The 23997-nt window shown below is 43.4% G+C and overlaps 1 long non-coding RNA gene across 1 annotated transcript; it reads right to left on the bottom strand.

Moving 5' to 3' along the window:
- Positions 1-273: 273 nt before the first annotated feature.
- LOC144454187 (uncharacterized) lies at positions 274-12541 on the bottom strand. The gene is made up of 3 exons (XR_013482491.1): positions 11885-12541; positions 935-1054; positions 274-509 (listed from the first exon to the last, which is right to left on the bottom strand). It is a non-coding gene; the product is annotated as an uncharacterized LOC144454187 (long non-coding RNA).
- Between the last annotated feature and the right edge of the window lie 11456 nt (positions 12542-23997).

Raw genomic sequence — 23997 nt, 5'->3', positions numbered from 1 at the left:
ATACAGCTTGTGAGTGGCAGAGGTGAGATTCCAATCCAGCTGCTGCCACTGAGTCCAGCAGCCTGGCCACCATCCCTGCCAGACCTAATGTGATCCTAGGCCCTAGACCTTCCTGGGAAGTTGGAGCACAGGATTTTTGGCTGTGATAGGGCTGTGTCATCAGAGAGAAGGAAGGATGGAGATTAGATTAGAGATGAGATGGGTGGAAGTCATTACCCATTGACACTTCACTGGCTTGAGGTTCCTCAACAGGGACAAGTCAGAGACAGACAATGAACTTTTTGGTGAGCAGATTTATTCAGTTTATTCATCCAGAACACTAAGCCCATTTCCTTGCTGGTCAGCAAGGTTCATATGGGCTCTGATTGTCTGGTTAGAGTTACTGGTAGACATCTGCTCCTACTCACCCCCTCATTCTCACATTTCTTTTGGCATATGAAATTCTGATGGACCTCATAGCCAGCCTTGGCTCCCACATCAGGCTGGCATAGTGGTGTTCACCCCAGGCCCTGGAAAACAAGCCCAGAGTTCCCAATGGGGTAAGGAACTCAGAGATGGGGGATCCATTGCTAGGGGCAGAAAGGCCCACCCATGAAGGCCTCCAGGAGAAATGTGAACCTTCTGCTTTAGTAAGAATATTCTTTCATTCCACAGTGAAAGAATGTTATTCATTCTCAGTCTAGTGGACCATATGGCCTCTGAGGGTCCTTCTACCTCAGATTCTATAGTTCTAAGGTGGTACCTTGAAGAGAAACAGAGCTATGGACCCCACAGAGTTCATTCTGGTATACGGAGAGGTAGAGGGGAGAGCCCTAGACTTGAGTTTTCAGTCACAGGTCTTGCCACAATCTGGCTGTGCAACCTCAGGCAATTTACTTCCCTTTTATGGACAATGGATGCAATCCCACTCCTGGGCCTAGAGGGCCCCACTTACCAAGGATGGTATAGGATGGCCACAAGCCCACTGGCTGGCCCAACACCACCATTCATCCCTGCTGATCAGAACTGTCAGTGATGCCCATGCCCAGGGCTGGAAGGCCAAAGGCCAACAACCCTGCAACAAAGAGGAGCTGAGTCAGGTGAGGGGTCCATAGGTGGCGGCATAATGAGGGTGGTCATGGCCTCCATCCCCAACACAGGCATCTCTCATTCAGCAGATCACAGAGGTGAGCCGGGGTGGAAGGGACAAATAACTAGTGATGCAGGACCCAAGTCAGCTTTCAGTTGGAAATGCAAAGCCATTGAATCTGACTCCCTCATTTTACTGCTGAGGAAACTGAGGCAGAGAACAATTAAGTGACTTGCTCAGGATTACACAGCTAAGTACCTAAGTAAAGATTTGAACCCAGGTCTTTCTGAGTCCAAATTAAGTACACTATCCACTATTCTATTCTGTTCCTTGTCTGATTTCCTCCAATAGTCTTATGAAGTGCTACGTAAGTATGAGAAACAAGATGGGGTGGTGGATAGACAGCCAGCTTTGGAGTCAGATGAAAGCAAGTTCACACCTCCTGCCTCTGACCCATCATGGCTGTGTGACCCTAGACAAGTCAATCAACTTAGTGCAATCAGTGATTCCCTTGGACCCTAGGTTTCAAATGACCTGCAGATTTAAAGAAGCGGAGAGTATATATATACTAGGAGTTCCCCAAATCAACCAAATCACTGGCCTGGACCAAAAAATAAATCTGAATTATCATTATGAACCTTACTGTACACACACAGAAGTGGAGCCGTGACCATTGGCAGGACCATCCTGCAACCAAAGGACTAAAGACCTACTGTGCTTGGCTGGCTGGAAGCCATCATACGGATGGTGAGGGGCTGAGGGGAAAGTAAACTATTTCTTCCATCTTACCAACTGGGAGAGAATGATGAGTAGGAGAGGTTACTGCAAATATTTTATGTCTTCTGATTCATTGTGCACATCTTTTCGTCTTAAGATTTTTCTGTGGTGGAAGAAATAAACTTGCCTTATACCTGATACCCATATTATACACTGAATACGTTTTCTAGGTTGAGTGAGCAAGCTAACATAACAAGAGAGCCTGGACTTCCGCTTCCAGGAGCCAAGATGGCAGAGTGAAAAGGTAGTCACTCTCGCCCTCCCCTATCAACCTCGGAAAACCCAGAAAATATCACCCCAGAAAAAACCCTGGAACAGCTGAACTAGAAGAAAGACGGGGAACAGCAGTACAGCAGCCCAGCAAACGGGTCTCCCGGTGCCTCAGCAAAAATAAGGGAAGCAGAACTACAAAGGGCCCCAGGTAGATAAGCACCCTGCAGCATTCATCTAAAAGGAGGTGAAGAAAGCAACCTAAAGTCTTTCCAAAGCCCCAGCCTTGCTGATTTCAACCCAACACCAGGTAAGCTCTCAGAACCCCAGGAAGAGTTCCTAGAGCAGGCAAACACCAACACCTGGACCTCCAAGTGCCTCAGTGAGGGTGGGGGAACCGATGGAGACCAGCTCAGAAAACCACCAGGTGCCTCGGCACTCTAACGCAAAGGAATCTCCCAGTGCATTAGCAGAAATGAGGGAGGCAGCATTGCAAGGGGCCCCAGGCAGATAAACACCCTGCGGCACCCATCTAAAAGGAGCTGAAGAAAGCTAAAGGAAAAGAAAAGCAAGCAACCTAGAATTGCCTGAAAGTTCCAGCCTTGCTGATTCCAGCCCAACACAAGGTAAGCTGCCAGAACCCTACAGCCTCCAATTGCCAACATAAGAGGCCCCAGCACACAAAGCCAGTGACCAAGACCTAGGCTCCCAACATAAGAAGCTTGGGTCAGTGCCCTCTGTTCCCCAGCAGGAGAGCTCAATCTCTTTAAAGGCCAGGGAATAAAGAAACCATGAGTAAAAAGAAACGTACCATAGATTCACATTATGAGAAGAGTAGAGATCAAGACAGAAATTCTGAAGAGGACAACATTGTCAATGAACCCACATCTGCAACAACAAAAGGGAATATGAACTGGTCTGAAGCCCAAAAAATCTTAGAAGAGCTCAAGAAGGATTTTAAAAGTCTAATGAGAGAGGCAGAAGAGTCCTTAAAAAATACAATTGGCCAATTGGAAAAAAAGTACACTGAAGAAAACAAGTCCCTGAAAAATACAATTGGCAAACTGGAAAAAAAGTATACTGAAGAAAACAAATACCTTAAAAATGCAATTGACCAATTGAAGAAGGAAGTACAAAACTAATAGAAGAAAATAATCTGTTAAAAACTAGAATTGGACAAATGGAAACTAATGACTCTACGAGAGAGCAAGAATCAGTCAAACAGAAACAAAAAAATGAAAAAATGATGAAAACATAAAATACCTCATTGGTAAAACAACCAACCTGGAAAATCGATCCAGGGGAGACAATTTAAAAATCATTGGACTACCTGAAAATCATGATGGAAAAAAGAGCCTGGACACTATCTTTCAGGAAATCAGAAAGAAAAACTGCCCAGAAGTCCTAGAACCAGAAGGAATACACCGCTCACCACCTGAAAGAGATCCCAAATTGACAACACCAAAGAATATAATAGCAAAATTCCAAAATTACCAGATGAAAGAGAAGGTGCTGCAAGCAGCCAGAAAGAAACAATTTAAATATCATGGAACCACAGTCAGGATTACACAGGACCTTGCAGCTTCTACATTAAAAGACCAGGGCATGGAACATGATATTCGTAAGGCAAAGGAGCTTGGATTGCAGCCAAGGATCAACTACCCTGCAAAAATGAGCATGATTTTTCAAGGGAGGAGATGGATATTCAACGAAATAGGGACTTCCAAACCTTCCTGATAAAAAGACCAGAGCTCAACAAAAAATTTGATCTTCAAGTACAAGATTCAAGAAAGACATAAAAAGGTAAATGGGACAGAAAGATACAAATGTTGTTAATAGGGTGGACTGTTTACATCCCTACAAGGGAAGATGACACTTGCAACTCTTGAGAACTGTATTGTTATTACACCATGTTAAAGGAGTATACATAAAGGGGGTGGATATTAGTTGACTTTGATGTAATGATAAAAAAAAATCTAATCAAGTGGGTTAAATGGATCCAAGTAAGTGGATTAGTCTGATCTTAGAAAATGTACTGAGAAAGGAGGAGGCAGACAAGGGTAAATTACATTACAGGAAAAGACACAAAATCCTATTACAGCAGAGGGAAAGAAGGGAGTGGGGTGAGCATTGTTTGAACCTTGCTCTCATCAGATTTGGCTCAAGAAGGGAATAACATAATCAGTTAGGTATGGAAATCTAACTTGTCCTATGGGCAGTAAGAGGGAAAAGGGAAAAGAAAAGGGAAGGGGAGATGGAAGGGAGGGAAGACTGAAGGAGGTGGTGGTCAAAAGCAAAGTACTGGTGAGGGGGGGAAGGGAGAGAGGAGAAAGAAAAGCATAAACAGGGGGAAAAAAGGATGGAGAAAAAGACACAGATAATAATCATAACTGTGAAAGTTGAATCACTATCTTTTTTTTTTATCTTCTGTCGAGTTTTGTTTCCTCTTTCTGATGGTTCTTCCTATTGGTTTTAATTTTTTCTTACAACTTCACTAATGTGAAAATACATTTAATAGGAATGTAAATGTATAGCCTATATCAGATTGTACACTGTCTTGGGGAGGGTGGTGGGGAGGAAGGGGGAGAAAAATTTTAAACTCAAAAGCAGATGGAAGTGATTGTTGATAAATCAAAATAAATTAATAAATTTTTAAAAAAAGAGAGAGCCTGGAGGCAGGGGGATGGCCTGGTGGGGTTGATGCCACCTCCCCCTCTCTTTGTGTGTCTATATATGTGTACATGTTATAGGTAGATAAACAGAAATATATAGATATAGATGGACTAATCATCTGTGATTTTAGCAGCATCAGGAATCCTAGGTGAGAACACATCTTGACTTAGGAGCAGCTAGGGGCCACCATAGTGCACAGACTGCTAGACTTGGAGTCAGGAAGACCTGAGTTGAAATACAGCCTCACTTACTAGCTGTGGGACCCTGGGCAAGTCACTTGACCTGTTTGCCTCAGTTTCCTTATCTGTAAAATGGGGATAATAATAATAACACCAACCTGCCAGGGCTTTTATGAGGATCAAATAAGATCATAACTGTAAATCGCTTAGCATAGTGCCTGGCATATAGTCAATGCTGTATAAATGTTAGCTATTTTTAGCCATAGTAAGTTAGTAGGTAAGCCCCAGGCAGTTGCCTGAGGCACAAAAAGGCTGAGTCACTTGCCCAGGATACCATAGCTTGTAAGTGTCAGAGGCAGGATTTCAATTTGACTCTTCCTGACTCCTAGCTTAGACTCTATCCCCTATGACAGCCTTCCTTGTGACAGCATATATTGTAATTTATATTCTATATTATATGTATATTCATGTGTATATAATTTAATTAATAATTATTTTCATAACAATTAATACGATCACATGTTTTTGGTTCCTGGATCTATACCTAATCCTGGTCACCCCTTCCCTCCAGTTTCCACTTTAAACCCCCCCACAGCCCTCACACTGTACCAAAATGAAGGAGCTCTCTTGGCAACCCTTTTAAAGGCTACTGACACCATTGCTTTTCCTCCCAAACCTAAGCTTTTGGAAAAGGGAGAACACACAAACCCTGCTTCCACAGCATCCTCCCTAGATGGTCTCCCCAGGAACCAGCCCACTCAGATCCACCCCCCCCACCCCAAATCACACAGAACTACCTCCTCCTCTCACTATATATGCAAGGGCATCCCAGATCCCCCAACCCTCATTGGATTCATCAGAGTATCTCCTTGATGTCATTGGAAAAGCAGAGGTAAGAACAGGAGCTGAAGCACTGGAATTCCTTCAAAATCCAAAAAACACGTATCTTTCTAGCACTTCTACTTTTTTTTTGGGGGGGAGGCAATGGGAGTTAAGGGACTTAACTATCTGAGGTCACACTTGAACTCAGGTCCTCCTGACTCCGGAGTCAGTACTCTATCCATTGCACCACCTAACTGCCCCTGATCATAGTTAGGGATGTTTGTTTTATCTCCTGCCTCTTAGACTGTGAGCTCTTTGAAAACAGGGACTTTTGCCTTAACTACATGTTGCCTCCCCTCCTTCTTTGCTCTTCCTGCTAAAGGTTTGTTTGTTTTTGCTTTTTTTAGTGAGGCAATCTTGGTTAAGTGACTTGCCCAGGGTCACACAGCTAGTAAGTATCAAGTGCCTGAGGTCACATTTGAACTCAGGTCCTGTTGACTCCATGGCCCAAGTCCTATCCACTGTACCACCTAGCTGCCCCTATTTGTTTTTGTTATTTGTTTGTTTTCTAGCTTTTATACAGAAATATTTATTTCAGAAGGCATAATCACAAATATACAAACTTACTCCTACAACACACAGAAGGCCTAATTCCCCTCCTCCTTTGTACCTCCTCAATACCTGGGGAGAAAAGGGGGACTAGGTTCACAGCTTAGCTTGGTTCCTCTAGAACACACTCTCACTTCCAAGTCCAAAACCCCCAAATCCCAAGCACCCTGGCTTCTCAGGGCTTGCAGGTCATGTCTCTCATGGGCTGTTAATAAACATCTGCAGAATTTGAACTCAGAGAACATCTATTCCAACCCCTTCTTTGTGCATATGAGGAAAGCAAAACATGGTATAATTGATAGAGGGCCAGAATGGAGAAGAGACTCGGGTTCCAATCCTGGCATAGGCTTTCAGAAGCTTTGGTTCTGAGTGGATACAGACCCACAGAGCACCCAGAATAGGAAGCAGCCATGTGGCAAGTGCTACACTTGGATTTTCTCTCATTTTTCTGAATCTTTCTGTATGCCTTATTTCTTATGAAGCAATAACCATCCCTCACTTATTCACATAACCCCAGTTTGTTCAGCCATCCCCCAATTAATAAGCACTCACTTTTGTCTTTTTTTTTTGTTATTACAAAAAGTAAAAGACACAAACTCTTCCACCTATAGCATCCTCCCTAAGTGAATATTGTCATAATAGCTGATAAGATGCTACCTCATTTTAATCTCACTATTCTGGGAGGTAGGTGCCATTTTGGGGACCCCATTTTACAGATGGGGAAACTGAGGCAGATAGGTTAAGTGATTGACCCAGGGTCACACAACTAGTGAGGCAGGATTTGAACTCAGCTCTTCCCGATTCAAGGTCCAGAGCTCTGTCCATTAGGTCGCCTAGGCTTGTTTAACTTAGTCAGTTTCTTATATGATTCTAAATTGTTTTCAAGCATGGTTGGACCAATTCACAGCTCTTCTAACAGTATATTAGTTGGGTTTTTTTTTTTCCCAAAGCCTCTCTAACTTGGGCTACTTCTGTCTTTTCTCATCCTTGCCACTTTGACACTGGTCTTTTTTTCTCTGTGCCAGGTGGTAGAACCAGCTTCACTGCTGGTGTGGTGGGGCACAGTGTCTGGACTGGAAGCAGCAGAATCACAGGTTTAGATGTCATCGAGAACAATGGCCTCATTTCTCAGATGAGGAAACTGAGTCAGAAGGGTGTCAGTCCTGACTCCAACACTCATGAGCTAGCCATGGGATGCAACCTCTCCCTGCTTTAGCTTCCTCTTCTGCATAATGGGGCTAATCCTATTTGCCTCACAAGGTTGTTGAGGGGAAAGTATTTGTTGAACCTCCAAGCTCCCTAGAGATGCCAGCTATTATCATGATGCCTTCCAGAGGCATAGCTCTGCCACTCATTTGCAGAAGCCTGTCGAGACCACTCCTTGTCTTTCAGCCCCAAAGGTACTGGGCCCAGGGAACACACTCTGCACCACCCCCAACCTTCAGATCAATAATAGTTAGGGAGGGGTGATCACAGCTTTTCCCGAGGGCACAGAATTTGGAAGGAAAAGACAGCAGCATTTACCCTGCTTCAGTGGCAGAGAAACAGTAGAGTTTAGCACCTGGTTAGCAGGAATAATTAGTCGAAATAGGATACAGATGGTGTTGTGCAAGGAGGGGTGGTTCCATCCATAATCCACTCTCCTCTTCCCCCGCACCCAGTGTTCTGCAGTCTGAGTCTTTTCCCGTGGATTCCTAACCTTCCACTGAGCTGAGGGACTCATTTCATGTCAATTTCCCTGGTACAAACATGACCAGTCAGGGTTCTGCCTGCTTTCCTCCCATGCCAAGCCATTCTTTTTTTTTTTTAATCTTTTATTTTTTCCCCCAATTACATGTTAAAAACAATTTTAAACATTTTTTAAACATTTTACATTTCAAATTCTATGCCTCCTTTCTTGCCTGCCCTCCTTCCTCCCTGAGACGGTAAGTCATACAATATAGGTTATACATGTGCGATCATGTAAAATATTTTCATATTAGTCATTTTGTACAAGAAGACTCCAACAACAAAAAGGATGTGAGAGAGAGAAAGAGAGAGAGAGAGAGAGAGAGAGAGAGAGAGAGAGAGAGAGAGACAGAGAGAGACAGAGAGAGAGAGAGAGAGAGAGAGAGAGAGAGAGACAGAGACACAGAGAGAGAGAGAGAGAGAGAGAGAGAGAGAGAGAGGGAGAGAGAGAGAGAGAGAGAGAGAGAGAGAGAGAGAGAGAGAGAGAGAGAGAGAGAGAGATAGTATGCTTCAGTTTGTATTCAAACACTATCACTTCTTTCTCTGGAGGTGGATAGCATGTTTCATCATGAGTCTTGGATCCTTGTATTGCTGAGAATAGCTAAGTCATTCGCAGTTCTTCATTGTACAATATGGCTGTTACTGTGTACAGCATTCTCTTGGTTTTGCTCACTTCACTTTGCATCAGTCCATGTAAGTCTTTCCAGGTTTTTCTGAAATTATCCTGCTTGTCATTTCTTATAGCACAATAATATTCCATCACAATCATATGCCACAACTTGTTTACCCATTCCCTAATTGATGGGCATCCCCTTGATTTCCAATTTTTTCACACCACAAAAAGAGCTGCTATAAATATTTTTGTGCAAATAGGTCCTTCCCCCCTGCCTTTTTTTAATCTCTTTGGGACACAGACCTAGCAGTCATATTTCTGGATCAAAGGGTATGCACAGTTTTATATAGCCCTGTGGGCATAGTTCCAAATTGTTCACCAAAATATTGGATCAGTTCACAACTCCACCAACAGTGCATTAGTATCCTAGTTTTCTCACATCCCCTCCAACATTTATCATTTTCCTTTTTTGTCATATTAGCCAATCTGATAAGTGTGAGATGGTAGCTCAGAGTTGTTTTAATTTGCATTTCCCAAATCAATAGTGATTTAGCACATTTTTTTCATGTGACTATAGATAGTTTTGATTTGTCTGTAAACTGTCTATTCATATCCTCTGACCATTTATCAATTGGGGAATGACTTGTATTCTTATAAATTTGACTCAGCTGTCTATATATTTGAGAAATGAGGCCTTTATCAGAGACACTTGTAAAACTTTCCCCCAGTTTTCTGCTTTCCTTCTAATTTTGTTTGCAGTGGTTTTGTTTGAGTTTTTAATTTTATGTAATCAAAATTATCTATTTTGTATTTCATAATGTTCTCTATATTTTATTGGTTGCTAAATTCTTCCCTTATCCATTGCTCTGACAGATAAACTATTCCATGTTCTCCTAATTTATTTATAGTATCACTCTTTATGTGTAAATCATGCACCCATTTTGACCTTATCTTGGTATACAGTCTGAGATGTTGGTCTGTACCTAGTTTCTACCATACTGTTTTCCACTTTTCCCAGCAGTTTTTGTAAAATAATGAGTTTTTATCTCCAAAGTTTGGATCTTTGGGTTTATCTTATCTTAGATTACAATGATCATTTACTATACTGTATTGTATACTTAATCTATTTCACTAATCCACCACTTTATTTCTTCACCAATACTAGATTGTTTTGATAGTTATCATTTTACAATACAGTTTGAGATCTGGTATGGCTAGACTACCTTCCTTCACATTTTTTTCATTGATTCCCTTGATGTTCTTGAACTTTTATTCTTCTACATGAATTTTGTTATTATTTTTTCTAGCTCTATAAAATATTTTTGGTTGTTTGATTGGTATGGCACTAAATAAATAGATTAATGTAGGTAGAATTGTCATTTTTGTTATATTGACTTAGCCTACCCATAAGCAATTAATATTTTTCCATTTGTTTAGACCTGACTTTATTTGTATGAAAAGTGTTTTGTAAAATATGTTCATATAGTTCCTGGGTTTGTCTTGTCAGGTAGACTCCCAAATATTTTATATTGTCTAATTTTATTTTAAATGGAATTTCTCCTTCTATCTCTTGCTGTTGGACTTTGTTGGTAATATATGGATTTATTTTGTATCCTGCAACTTTGCTAAAGTTAATATTTCCAATAATTTTTTAATTGATTCTCTAAGTATACCATCATAATCATCTGCAAAGGGTGATAGTTTTGTTTCCTCACTGCCTATTCTAATTCCTTCAATTTCTTTTACTTTTCATATTGCAATAGCTAGCATTTTCAGTACAATATTGAATAACAGAGGTGATAATGGGCATCCTTACTTCACCCCTGATTGTATTGGGAAGGCTTCTAGCTCATCTCCATTACAGATAATGCCTGCTGATTGTTTTAGATAAATATTACTTATTATTTTAAGGTAAGCTGCAATTATTCCTTTCTAGTGTTTTAAATAGGAATGGGTATTGTGTGGTCAAAGGCTTTTTCTGCATCTATTGAGATAATTATGATTTCTGTTGGTCTTGTTATTGATATGGTCAATTATGTTGATAGTTTTCCTAATATTGAACCAGCCCTGCATTCTTGGTATAAACCCCAGTAGGTCATAGTGCGTGATCCTGCCCCCAGGATTCGTACCAGCATCCACACAGCAGTTAAACAGCGCTCTGGCTCTTACTAATTGGCCAACAATTGGTCGGAGCACAAGCCTCATTTAATCATTGTTTGGGTTCTGATGGTTCAGAGTGAGTGGAAATAGCAATTGTTCTGTTTGGTCAGAAACCCTGAGGGTCTTCCCCTCTCAGATAGCCATTGCCCTACTAGTATGGGGCTCATGGGACTTGGACCCAGGATGGTAGCATGGGGAAGGCATGTTTCCTCTCCATAGCTTCCCTTGCAGCTCTCTGGTAGGTGACACGTGACACAGCCATCACCAGGACCCTATTGCAGTGGCCCCTTCCCCCCCAGGGTCTCCCTTCCCTGGGTCTTCTTGTGTTCTGGCATAACTATACCATTGGCCTGTCTTCTGTGCTGATAACAACATCCCCCTTCCTCCCTCTTGCAACTGAATTTACCCCCAAATGCAAGAATTCTTACATGGAGATCATCCTTTGTGGCCTAATGACAATCCCACGATATAAAAGGCAGTGTTGGAACCATCCTTAGACAGAGAAGTCTCTGGTTGGATTAGACTTTAGAAGTAGGTCCCTTGCAGTTGTGGGCTCCTTTGCTCTACCAAGCTATCTCAGAGCTGCTGGGGAGCCTGCCTCCTGAACTCTGCTTGGAGATGGTTCAAACTAGAAGGGGCTTTTAGAGACCACTGAGTCCAACCACCCCCAAAGAGTCCAACCCCTTTTTTTAGAGAGGGAGAAACAGATGCCTAGAGAAGGTTAGAAGGTTTCTTTAAGTCACCCAGCCCGTTAGTGGTGAGATGGGGACTAGAACTCTGTTCCCTTCCGTGCCCAATCCAACTCCCACAACTATCCCAGAATCTAAAGGGCTGCAATGGACCTAAGAAGTCCAGCCTCAGTTGCTGCCCTCACCCTTGGGACTCCCTGCATGATTCATTCCCTTCTCTGGCATCCCTGACTGATAACCATCTGGCCATTTGTAACACTCCTCTCAAAAGAATTCCAAAAAACCAAAACTCCCACTAAATCAAATTCATTAGAGTGGAGAATTTAAAGGGGAGAAAAAGCCATTTTCCTTTTACCTTGGCGTGAGAAGCCCTGTTGAAAGAGCCTTGGCTGGTCAGATAGGACACCACCTGGAGAAGTGCTCTGCGTGGCCACTGGTCCCCATTTGATAATAATCCTTTCCTTTGGCTCTCCTCCAGTGATGCTCGGTCAGTTTCTGTTTCCCTGGTAAGGCTCAGTTTCATTTTCTCTGCTCTGCAGCACACAACAGTAATCCACTGGAGGCATTCATTGTGGAAAAGGAAACAGTGGCAAGTGGAGCTGGGAGTGGGTGTGCTGGCGCCAAGGAGAGAGTTTGGTGGTCAACAGCATCTAAGTGGGGCTATATTCAGGAGAAGCTGTGATGGCCCCTGCTGCTGCTGCGGAACAGAAATCTAAGAGTTGGAGGGAGTGTGCTTTGGCAGGATGAGTATGGGCTCCAGAGTCAGACGACCTGGGCTTACATTTGAGCTTTGCCACTTACTGCATAGCAAGTCTCATTTCTCTGTGCTTCTGTTTCCTCATCTGTAAAATGAGGGCTTCTAAGGTTTCCTTGCAGCTGTGAATCTATGGTTCTGTGAAAGTAAAAATTAGAGCCAGAGAAAGAAGGGAGGCAGGAAAGAAGCATTCATTAAGCACCTACCATGTGCCAGGCACCATGCCAGGTTCTGTACAAATATTATCTCATTATATGTAATTGAGGAAAAAAATAAAATAGAAATTAAATGTACAGATATTATCTTATTTGATCCTTTCAACAACTGTGGGAGGTAGGTTCTATTCATTAGCCTCATTTTACAGATGAGGAAACTGAGGTAAACACGTTAAATGACTTGCTCAGGGTCATGTGGCTAGATAGGAACTCAAGTCTTCCTATCTCCATGTCCAATGCACTATCCACTGTGCCACCTAGTAGCTGTGAGGCTTTACGGATCATCCAATCCAACCTTTTCTTTTTTACAGATAGGGAAACTGAGACCCAGAGAGACTAAATAGGTCACCCAAGATTACACCGTAAAAAGTAACAATGCTGCCAGGACTCAAACTTAGGTCCAAATTAAATTTTTTTTCCAGGCAATTAGAGTTAAATGACTTACCCAGGGTAACACAGCTAGTAAGTGTCAAGTGTTCGGATTGAGGGCGGATTTGAACTCAGGTCCTCCTGACTTCTGGGCTGGTGCCCTGTCCACTGCACCTCCTAGCTGCCCCCCAATTTAGTTTTGCCTGGAGAAGGGAAGACTTAGCAGAGCAGGAAGACCCATGCTTGCTGCCTCCAGATAGGATCAAATCTCCAGATCCTGCTGTACTTCAGAGTTTACAAAGTGCTTTCCTTATGATAGCTACATAAGGCAGGTGGTATATAAGTACTGTTATTCCCATTTTATAAAGGAGGAAACTGAGTCACTCTCTGAGTTTAAATGATTTGCCCAAGGTCACAGAGCCAGGACCCAAACCCAGATCTCCTGATGCCAAATCCAAGGTTCTCCCTAGTGTACTAAGGTTTGTCCTGTGGAAGGGGCAGCAGACATAGCTTGCGTTGCTCCCAAGTCCAGAAATGCGAGATGATGGTTTTCCAGTTCTCTGCTCTGGTCATTCAGTACCTAGAGTATTGTTTTCAGTTCTGGATGCCACAGTTTCAGAAGGATGCTGGAGAAGGGGTATGCTGGAGCCAGCCTGAATCACCTCCAGAGAGCTGGTTGTTAAATTTTCAGTTTGAGTTTTGACACTTTGGAAATGGCAAATTGATACAAATCAGGGCTTGATCTGTCGTTGTATTGATTGGAGACCTAAGAAAGTGTAGGAGACAATGTTAACAATGAAGTTCAAATGGGGCAGCTAGTGGATACAGTGCTGGACCTGAAGTCAGGAAGACTCATCTTCCTGAGTTCAAATTTGACCTCAGACACTTACTAGCTGTGTGGCCCTGGGCAAGTCACTTAACCCTGTTTGCCTCAGTCTCCTCATCTGTAAAATGAGCTGGAGAAAGAAATGGCAAACCACTCTAGTATCTTTGCCAAGAAAACCCTAAATGGGGTCACAAAGAGTTAAGACACAACTGAAAAAATAACTGGACAACAACCAAAACTCTAATAGTGTTTCAAAACATCCCCCTGCCCTCCACCAGCCAGCTGTTAAACATTTATAAGCACTCCACTGAATGCCGACAAGATAGAGCATGTCTAGTGGAGGGTGGGCAAGAAAACTTAAAAGCTGGTCCCTATATAAAATAAGCACTTAACATTGCACATTATATTGTACAAGCATATGTTGAAGGAAGTAGGATATTTCACATGAAGAAAAGATCTGAGGGGACATGCTGGTTGTCTTGAAGAATTTGGAGGGCTTAGAGCACTGGCCCTGGCATCGGGAGGACCTGAGTTCAAATCCAGTCTCAGACACATAACACTCACTAGCTGTGTGACTCTGGACAAGTCACTTAACCCCAATTGCCTCACCAAAAAATAAAAAAGAATTTGGAGGGCTGCACTGTGCATGAGGAATCGGACTTTTCCTGTTGGCCCTAATGGAAGCAGTCAATCAGTACTTTTTTTTTTTTAGTGAGGCAACTGGGGTTGAGGGACTTGCCCAGAATCACATAGCTAGGAAGATCTGAACCCAGGTCCTCCTGACTGCAGGGCTGGTGCTCTATCCACTGCAACACCTAGCTGCCCCTCAACAAGCATTTATTAAGCATTTATTAAGCCAGGCACTGTGCCAAGTATTTGAAATACAGAGACCAGAAAGAAAGACAATCCCTGCCTTCCAGGAGCTTACACTCAATCCTAGGAAGACCATGGGATGGGGGGGGTAGTTGAGGGAAGTACCCAATGGTGGGAGCATGGTAGAGAATTCTAGAGTGCAGAAGTGGAGAGAAACGAAGACATGGCTAGCCTGGGTACCTTCCTCAATGGAGGTCTTGGGAGAAGCCATCATGTAGGAGAGAGGGGCTTCAGGGACAGGGTACTCTTCCAAGGTATGAGTTCCAGGATAAAGAGGTTTCTGGGGCATGATGGAGAAGGCCTGAGATATAGCCTGGTTGGCAGCAGGAAGGGGAGCGGGGAGAAGCAGCAATTGCTGCTGGGGATTGGGGTTGCTCACCCTCTACTAGACTCTCTCTACCTTGTCAACATTTGGTGGAGAGCTGGTAAATGATTAACAGCTGGCTGGTGGAGGGCAGGGGGATGTTTGGACCCCTGCTCCAAGAACAGTCCTCAGGAGGCTGAGCTGTTGAGGGAAAAGGAGAAGGAAGCAAGTAGCAAAAGCTGCAGAAATCAGATTTGAGGCCAATATAAGGGAGAAAAATGGGAGGATTTTTGACCTAGAAGTAACCTTAGACAGCATCTGATCCAATATTTCGAGGTGTGCAAAGGCGGAATGGGCTGTCTCACAAAGAAATGAATTCCCCATCTCTGGGGTTCTTCAGGCAGAGGCCAGAGGACCATTAATAAAGAGGGTTATGGACACAATTCCCTGCTTTAGGGACAGTTTTAATAGAAATTCTCCGAGCTCTCTTCTGACTCTGAAATTCTGTAATTCCATGAACTAAAACTTAACAGGCAGAAGTTACAGGGAAGTGGATTTTAGCTTAAAATATGGAAAAAGTTCCCAACAACTCAAGCTGGCTATAAATTGAGTAGTCTGTTTGGGGAGGTGGTGAGATCCCCATAAGTGGTCAAACAAAGTAGCTGGTCAGTAAAGGCCCCCACTTTTTTTGCCATTTTCAGAAATTACTATCCACAGAGAGTATTGCCCCAGGCAGGAATACCTGTTCATATGCTCTGGAACTTTCACTGGTGATGGGGACCCAAGAGAAAGCCCAGTTTGACCAAAATGTCATGTATTTCTCTCTCTGTCTCTGTCTCTGTCTTTCTCTCTGTCTCTGTCTGTCTGTCTGTCTGTCTGTCTGTCTCTCTCTCTCTCTCTCTCTCTCTCTCTCTCTCTCACACACACACACACACACACACACACACCACTTTATAAACTCCGGTGGCTTCCTATTGCCCCCAGGGGCAAATACAAAATGCTCTGTTTGTCATTCAAAACCTAATCCCTTCCTACCTTTTCAGTTTTCTTATACCTTATTCTCTGACACCCACTCTTCCATCCAACCATGCTGGCCTCCTGGATTTTCCATGAACAAGCCAATCCCTCAGCTCCAGGCATGCTCTGGATGTCCCCAGTGCTTGGAATGCTCTCTCTCCTCTCCTTAGACTAATGACTGGCCTCCCAACTAAAACGCCTTCCCTGACCCCCTAGTACTTTCCTTCTGTTAATTATTTCCTATTTGTCTTGTATATAGCTTGCTTTGTATAGAATTGTTTGCATTTTGTATTCCCCATCAGATTGTAAATTTCTCAAGAGTACGGACTGTTTTTTGACTCTTTTTGTTGGCACTTAATAAATATTGATTGAAAATCACAGAGTTGGAAGGGACCTTGAAGCCCTGTTAGTCCCCTGAATATACAGAAATCCCCTGTACCACCTAGCTAACAAATCTTTGCTTGAAGACCTCCAGGATGGAGGACGCCACGGCCTCCTGAGGCAGTTCATGCTACTTTGGATAGTGCTAATTATTAGGAAGGGGTGTGTGTGTGTGTGTGTGTGTGTGTGTGTGTGTGTGTGTGTGTGTGTGTGTGTGTGTGTGTGTGTATGCGCGTGCGCACATATGTGGATAGCATTAGGCTTAAATCTGCTTCTACTTCTGCCTTCAAGAGCCAAACAGAAAAAGCCTCATCTCTTGTCCACCAGACAGCCTTTCACATATAGCTTTTGTAGTACCCCCCCTCAATTAAATTTTCTTCATTTCTTCAACCCCATTGTTCATATGGTAAGGCCTTAATGCCTTTCCCTTTCACCATCCTACTTGTCTTCTAAAGGCTCTGTAGCTCAGCTCTCTAGCTTTTAATCTTGAGTCTGTGAACTTGTTTTATTTTGGTATTTTTACAACTGTTTCAATATAATTGGTTTCCTTTGTCATCTTGCTATTTTATTTTGTACGTTTAAAAACATTATTCCGAGGCAGGATCCACAGGCTTCTCCAGACTGACAAAGGGGTCCAGGACCCCAAAAAGGTTCAGAACCCGTGCTCGAGTTGGTTAACATCCCTGATAAAATGCAGCCCTTGCAACTGAACACACTATTTCAGACATAGCTTTGTCATGGAACAAACATAGCAGATCCCCTCCCTAGTCCTGGACAGCATTCCTCCCTCCCTGCTGCCCCAGTGGAAAAGTAATATCTCAAGATGACAGACAGGGATAGTCTGGTATAGCTGTTTCCAGGATACATATCCCAGAAGGCTGGTCAGAGTATCTATCTCCTAGAGCAGTAGGGAGGATTATTCCAGGCTTAGAGGGTATAGTACCCTAAGGACCAGGGCCAATTTCTGATTAAGATGGCATGGCCTGGGTATGAATAATGATAGCTTATATTTACATAGAGATTCCAGACATTTATTTGGTTGAGGAAAGTGTGGCTTTACTACCTCTACCTACTCTTTTCAATATTGCTCTTTAGATGATTTCCATGGCAACTAGGGGCATCATAGGGTTGAGATGTCTTCACCCCACGGCCATTCAGCATCTTCACAGTTTTTCAAAGTGAGGTTCTTTGGGTGTTTTGAAGGAAGCACAGCTCAGCAAGCCCAGAGATATGATAGGAGGCCAAAGGAACTTTGATTTGGTGTTGATGTTCAGTTCTTTTGGTCACGCTGACTCTTCAATGACCCCGTTTGGGTTTTTTTTTTTTTTGGTAAAGACACTGGAGTAGTTCGCCATTTCCTTCTCCAGCTCATTTTACAGATGAGGAATTAAGGCAAATGAGGTTAAGTGACTTACCCAGGGTCACACAGCTAGTAAGTGTCTGAGGCCAAATTTGAACTCAGGAAGATGTCTTCTTGACTCTAGGACCAGCACTCCATGCAATGAACTTTGATCAAAACTCAATAAAGAGTTTGGACTGAATTTGAGCAGTCACAGAGGCAAGTACAGTTCAGATGACGCTTTTTAAAAAATTAAGCCTTATATCTGAAAGAGATCAAACAAATGGGAAAAGGACCCACATGTACAAAAATATACATAGCAGCTCTTTTTGTGGTGGCAAAGAATTGGAAATTGAGAGGATGCCTATCAATTGGGGAATGGCTGAGCAGGTTGTGGTATATGAATGTAATGGAATACTATTGTGCTATAAGAAATGATGAACAGGCAGACTTCAGAAAAACCTGGAAAGACTTACATGGTCTGCTGCTGACTGAAGTGAGCAGAACCAAGAGGACTTTGTACGCAATAACAGCCACGTTATGCAATGACTAAGATTGTTAAACTGAACTTTTCTCAGCATTATGAGGATCTAACACATTTCCAGAAGCCTCGGGATGGATAATGCTGTTCACATCCAAAGAAAGAACTATGGAAGTCGAATCGCTCTCACTTATTTTTACCTTCTGTTGAGTTTTGTCTCATCTTTCTGATGGTTCCTCCTATTGGTTTTAATTTTTACTTACAACTTCACTAATGTGAAAATATGTTTAATGGGTATGTAAATGTAAAGCCTCTATCAGAATGTGTGCCGTCTTGGGGAGGGTAGGGGGGGAGGAAAAGGGAGAAAAATTTTCAACTCAAAAGCATATGGAAAAAATAAAAAAATTTAAATTTAGAAAAAAAAATTAAGCCTTTATTGATTTTTTTTTACATCACCATTGTTTTCCCTGATATCCCTCCTCCCCTCCCATAGATCCATTCTATGTAACTTTTTTTTAGGATGAAAAGAAAAACAAGGGGGAAAAAATTAGCATAACTGATCAATAAATTGTAAAAGTCTGAAAATAAGGGGTGGGTAGGAGCTAGGTAGCATCCTCAGCTAGCTGGGGTATATATCCCAGAAAGAAATATAGTTCCTGGGACTATAGTCAAGAGCTGAAGGACCACCCCTGCCCAGTAGAAGCCATATCACAGCTGACAACCAGCAGATGGCAGCAGCAGCTTAGTAAAGAAGATGCATTACAGTTCAAAACCAGCAGATGGCAGCAGAGAATAGCAGCAACTCCAAACGCCCAGCGGATGACGTTTGTGGCTCTGCTGCATCCACGAGCCTGTGAACTTTGGTATTTTAATATTTTCATAACTGTGTTTCAATATAATTGGTTTCCTTTGTCATCTTACGTATTTTATTTTGTGCATTTAAAATATTATTCTGAGGCGGGATCTACAGGCTTCTCCAGACTAAGAGGTCCAGGACCCCAAAAAGGTTCAGAACCCCTGCTGGAGTTGGTTAACTTCCCTGATAAAATGCAGCGCCTGGAATCGAACACACTACCTCGGACACAGATTTGTTACGGAAAAACATGGCAGATCCCCTCCCTAGTCCTGGACAGCATTCCTCCCTTAATGCAGCCTGCTGTCCCAGTGGAAAAGTAATATCTCAAGATGACAGAAGGGACAGCCTGGAATAGCAGTTTCTCGGATACATACGCCAGAAGGTTGGTCTCTGTATAATCCATCCATCTATCTATCGATCGCCAAATGCGCTCCTTGGTCACACCTCTGGGAGCAAATACGAAACGGACTCTTTGGTGTTCAAAGCCCTTCACAGCCTACCCCTCCCTTGCAGTCTTCTTCCAACTTACTCCCCCCCATACTCTGCTCCCGTGACCCTGACCTCCTGGCCGCCCCATGAACAAGACCCTCCATCTCTCAGCCCCAGCCGTTCTCTCTGCCTGTCCCCCTATCCCTGGAGCATTCTCCCTCCGCATCTCTGCCTCTTTCAAGTCCCAGCTAAAATTCCACCTTCTACAGGAAACCTTTCTCCCTTCACTCCAGTACTTTCCCTCTGTTAATTATTTCCTATTTTTCCTGCATATAGCTTGCTTGGTATATATGTACTTGCGTGTTGTCTCCCCTATTAGACTGCAGGCTCCTTGTGGGCACTTAGCATAGTGCCTGGCACATAGTAGGAGCTTACTAAATGTTTCCCGATTGACATGCGTAAGGTGACGCCTATATAGCACTTTACACACAACTGTATGTGGTCCTCCCACCACACCAGTCAATCAGTCCATCCATATCTTGGATTGGTCAATCAATGCAAGTATCTTGGGATAGGGCTGGTGAAAGGACTGAAAGAGGCAGATAATCAAGTGTTCACACATCAGACTAAGTGCAGCTACACTGTTATCCCTTGACAAAGTTTGAAAAGGCATCTCTGATTGAATGGAAGTTGGCAAGAGGTGGCTGAAGATTGGCCGTGTGCCTGCTGGGGTTGCAACAGCTAAGCCTGTCAGCCCTGAAAGTAGCCAAGAGCAGACGTGGGAAGTGGGATCCCTGAGCCTTTACCAGACAGCATTTGGGGGTTGGAGGGAGGGAAGTGTTATCACCCTTGACCACGGCACCTTGCAGCAGAGCTGCTCAGCCAGTGTGACGTGCTCAGGGCACCCAGCAGGCAGCACAAACTGACAGAATTGGGAGAAGGACAACTTCAAGGAGCATGACTTCTGGCTGACTATGGCAGGGTTCAAGTCAAGACTAACCCTGGCAGTAGAAATCTGGGCTAAGGAAAGTAGCTGGTCCAGGGAGTCCAGCTGAACCGATCCATCCAGCAAAGATGCCATGTCCAGGGTAGAACAGCAAGTGTGTACCACGAGAAGGGGAGGAATGCTGGGGCCCGGTGCTATAGGAGGCATGAACTACCTTGACTATGCGTCCCCTATGAGCACCTCACTACCACAGTGAGCAAATGCCCACTCTTTCTAGAGATGTCGTATTTGGGGAGAGAGCTCCCAGGTTTATGGGGAGCAGTGTTTTACAGCTACTGCTCTTTCTAAGCTACATTAGATTTTACTTTGAGCTGTGTTTATTGTCTGACTATGAAAGGTAAACAAACTGGTGGGGGGTCCTGAGCTATGATTTTAGGGTGCAGACCCAGAGAGCACCTTTGAATCTGACACCATAGTCAACCTCTTCAGAACCCAATTCGTAAAACTGTGAATGCCAAATTGAGAAGTTAATTCCCAGAGGGGTGTATCTGGTTCCATGTTTTCCCTCCCCATGATGTCGTGATAACCTGTGGGAGAATGTGGCCCTTGTCCACTGATAAGATGTGGGTTCCAAATAGTGGGGAAAAAGAAGGAGGGAATATTTCTTGTCATTTATCATGCCATTGTATTACATTAAATGCCTTTTGTTTTGAACTAACAGGTCCTCTGGTTGGTCTAGTGAAAAATAAATACACGGAGGGTCTGGTTTTATGTTGAGCCAAGAAGAGCCTCAAATCTCGGGCCTTTCTGGGGGCCCATGGCGGGGGACAGGGGAGCCTAGGTGCTTCACTGATATGACTTAAGAGCTCACTAAGTGGGTTCCTCACAACAGTTCTGCATAGCAGATGGTGAAACTTATTAGCACCATATTACAGACCAATTCATTTATTTAACAGACTTTTTGTTAAGGTCAAATTACCACATAAACTACTTCACATCATTACGCTGAATGAAATGTTGGACATGGTTGCTAAACTACTGTCAGTGATATCAGAAAGTTCACAGAGGATGGGACGGGTGCCTCAAAACTGAAGAGCAAATATCTTATTAATTGGGGGGGGGGCAGGGAATGACATCTGCAAACCACAGGCTAGTAAGCTTGACTTAGATTCCTAGAAAAGATTTTGAGTGTATGAGGAAAGGAATAGTTAATGATTATGTGAAAAAAAAAAAGGCAGAGATCACAAAGCGCTAACAGTGTCATCAATAACAGGACACAGCTTCGAATATAAAGAAAAGTGGAAAAGTCATTTTTGGGGTAGAGGAACACTAAAAATCTAAGGAAGGGAACTCCGAAGGAAGCTAGGGATTCTGACTGGGCTGTGAAGTGGCCAAGTGGACAGAGCGCTGGGCTTGGAATCGGGAAGACTCATCTCATCTTCCTGAGACACAAGCTGTGTGACCCTGGGTAAGTCCTTTGCTTCAGTCTCCTCATCTGTAAAATGAGCTAGAGAAGAAAATGGCAAACTGCTCCAGTCTCTCTGCCAAGAAAACCCCAAGCGGGGTCATGGAGAGTCAGACACGACTGAAACGATCAATCAAACAAGAACAAGGAATTCTGAGGGGAAGATGTAAGAAGGGAGAAAAGTCCAGACTTGGAGGGTGGCTAGTGCAGCAGCATGGAGGGGTGAGGAGGCGTCATGGATGGGGAACACCATGAAGGCCAGGAGAGTATGGGAGGGGAAGCAACTGAAAATTATTCCCGAAAAATAGACTGGAACTATATTTCGAAGAATGTCAGAGAAGTTTATACTTTGTCTTGAGTCAGCCTCCTGAGCAGGAGAGTGACAGGGTCAAACCTGTGCTGACTTCATGTGCTTTTTTTTGAGAGGGTTCCAAGATTATTAGATGATGAGAATTCTACCTAGCTTTTAGTAAGGCACCTGACAAAGTCCCTCATATTATTCTTGTGGACAAAAAGGAGGGATGGGGCTCAGATATTTATACAATCAGGTGGATTTAAAATTGGTTAATTTGCCAGACCCAGAGTAGTCATCAATGATGTGATGTCAACTTGGAAGGTCTTTGGTGGAGTTCCTCAGGAAACTATGCTCCTTAACGTTTTTTTTTGAGGACATATCAATAGCATACAAACACACACACAGATACACACCCCAAGCTATATACAGGATAAATAGGAAATAATTAGCAGCAGGAAGGCACTGGAATTGAGGGGCTGGGGAAAGCTTCTCATAGAAGGTAGGATTTTAGTTGGAACTTCAAAGGAAGCCAGGGCAGTCAGTAATTGGAGTGGAGGAGGGAAAGTGGTCCAGGTATGAGAGACAGCTTAGAGCAGAGAGACAGATGGTCTTGTTCACGAATAGCCAGGAGGCCAGGGTCATGGTATTGAAGAGTAGGTGTTGGGCAGTAAGATGTAAGAAGACTGGAAAGGTAGGAGGAGACTAGGTTATAAAGAGTTTTGAATGGCAAACAGAGCATTTTGTATTTGGCCCTGGAGGTAATATGGAGTCACTGGAGTTTATGGGGTGACATGGTCAGATCTGTGTTTTATACTTTAATGGCTGAATGGAGACTAGACTGCAGTGGGGACAGACTTGAGTCAGGCAGACCCACAAGCAACCTATTGCAGTAACTGAGGCATGAGTTGATAAGGGCCTGCACTAAAGTGGTGGAAGTGCCTGGAGAGATGGGGACATATTCAAGAAATGTTACAAAGATGAAATCAGCAGGCCTTGGCAATAGCTTGGAAATGTGGGGTGAGAGGTAGTGAGAAGTCCAGGATGACTCTTAGGTTTCTAACCTGAGGGACTGGGATGATGGTGTTACCCTTTATCGTAATAGGGAAGGTGGAGGTCAGGGGGATTTAGGAAGAAAGATAATGAGTTCTGTTTTGGACAGACTTAGTTTCAGATGTCTACTGGATATTTATGGAGATATCTGAAAGGCAGTTGGAGATGTGAGATTGGAGGGCAACAGAGAGATTAGGAGAGTTAAGGTAGATTTGAGAATCATCAATGTGAAGGTGGTAATTAAATACATGGGAGCTGAGGAGATCAAGTAAATAGGTACAGAAGAAGAGAAGAAGGCCCAGGACAGAACCCCGAGTTACACCTATGGTTAGAGGGGCATGATCTAGAAGAGGATCCAGCAAAGAAGACTAAGGAGGAATGGTCGGATAGGTAGGAGAAAGACCAGAAGAGAGTGGTGTCCCAAAAACCTAGAGAGAAGAGAGTGTCAGGGAGGAGAGTGATCCATAGAGGCTGCAGAGAGGTCAAAGACGATAAGGATGGAAAAAAGGCCAGAATAAAGAGATCACTGATAACTTTGGAGAGGGCAGTTTCAGTGGACTGATGAGGTCAGAAGCCAGATTGTAAAGAGTCAAGAAAAGACTGAGAGGAGAGAAAGTGGAGGTACCTACTGAGGTTTAGCTACAAAGGGCAGAAGAATAATAAGATGATACTTAGGGACAGCAGAATCAAGAGAGAATGGAGGAGAGATATGGGCATGTTTATAGGTAGCAGAAAATGAGCCAACAGATGTGCAAGTGAATTGGATTTTAGTGAGGGAGGGCTATGCAAAGTCACCAGCCTCACCTTCTCCTCCAGGGCCATCTGGGTCCAGTGACAAGTTCTAGATCAGGATGTTGGGCCACAGATT

The sequence above is a fragment of the Phascolarctos cinereus genome, unplaced genomic scaffold (assembly GCF_003287225.1).
Source record: "Phascolarctos cinereus isolate Bilbo 61053 unplaced genomic scaffold, phaCin_HiC Scaffold_726;HRSCAF=1367, whole genome shotgun sequence".
NCBI lineage: Eukaryota > Metazoa > Chordata > Mammalia > Diprotodontia > Phascolarctidae > Phascolarctos > Phascolarctos cinereus.
This window is presented reverse-complemented; position numbering and strand designations above follow the sequence as displayed.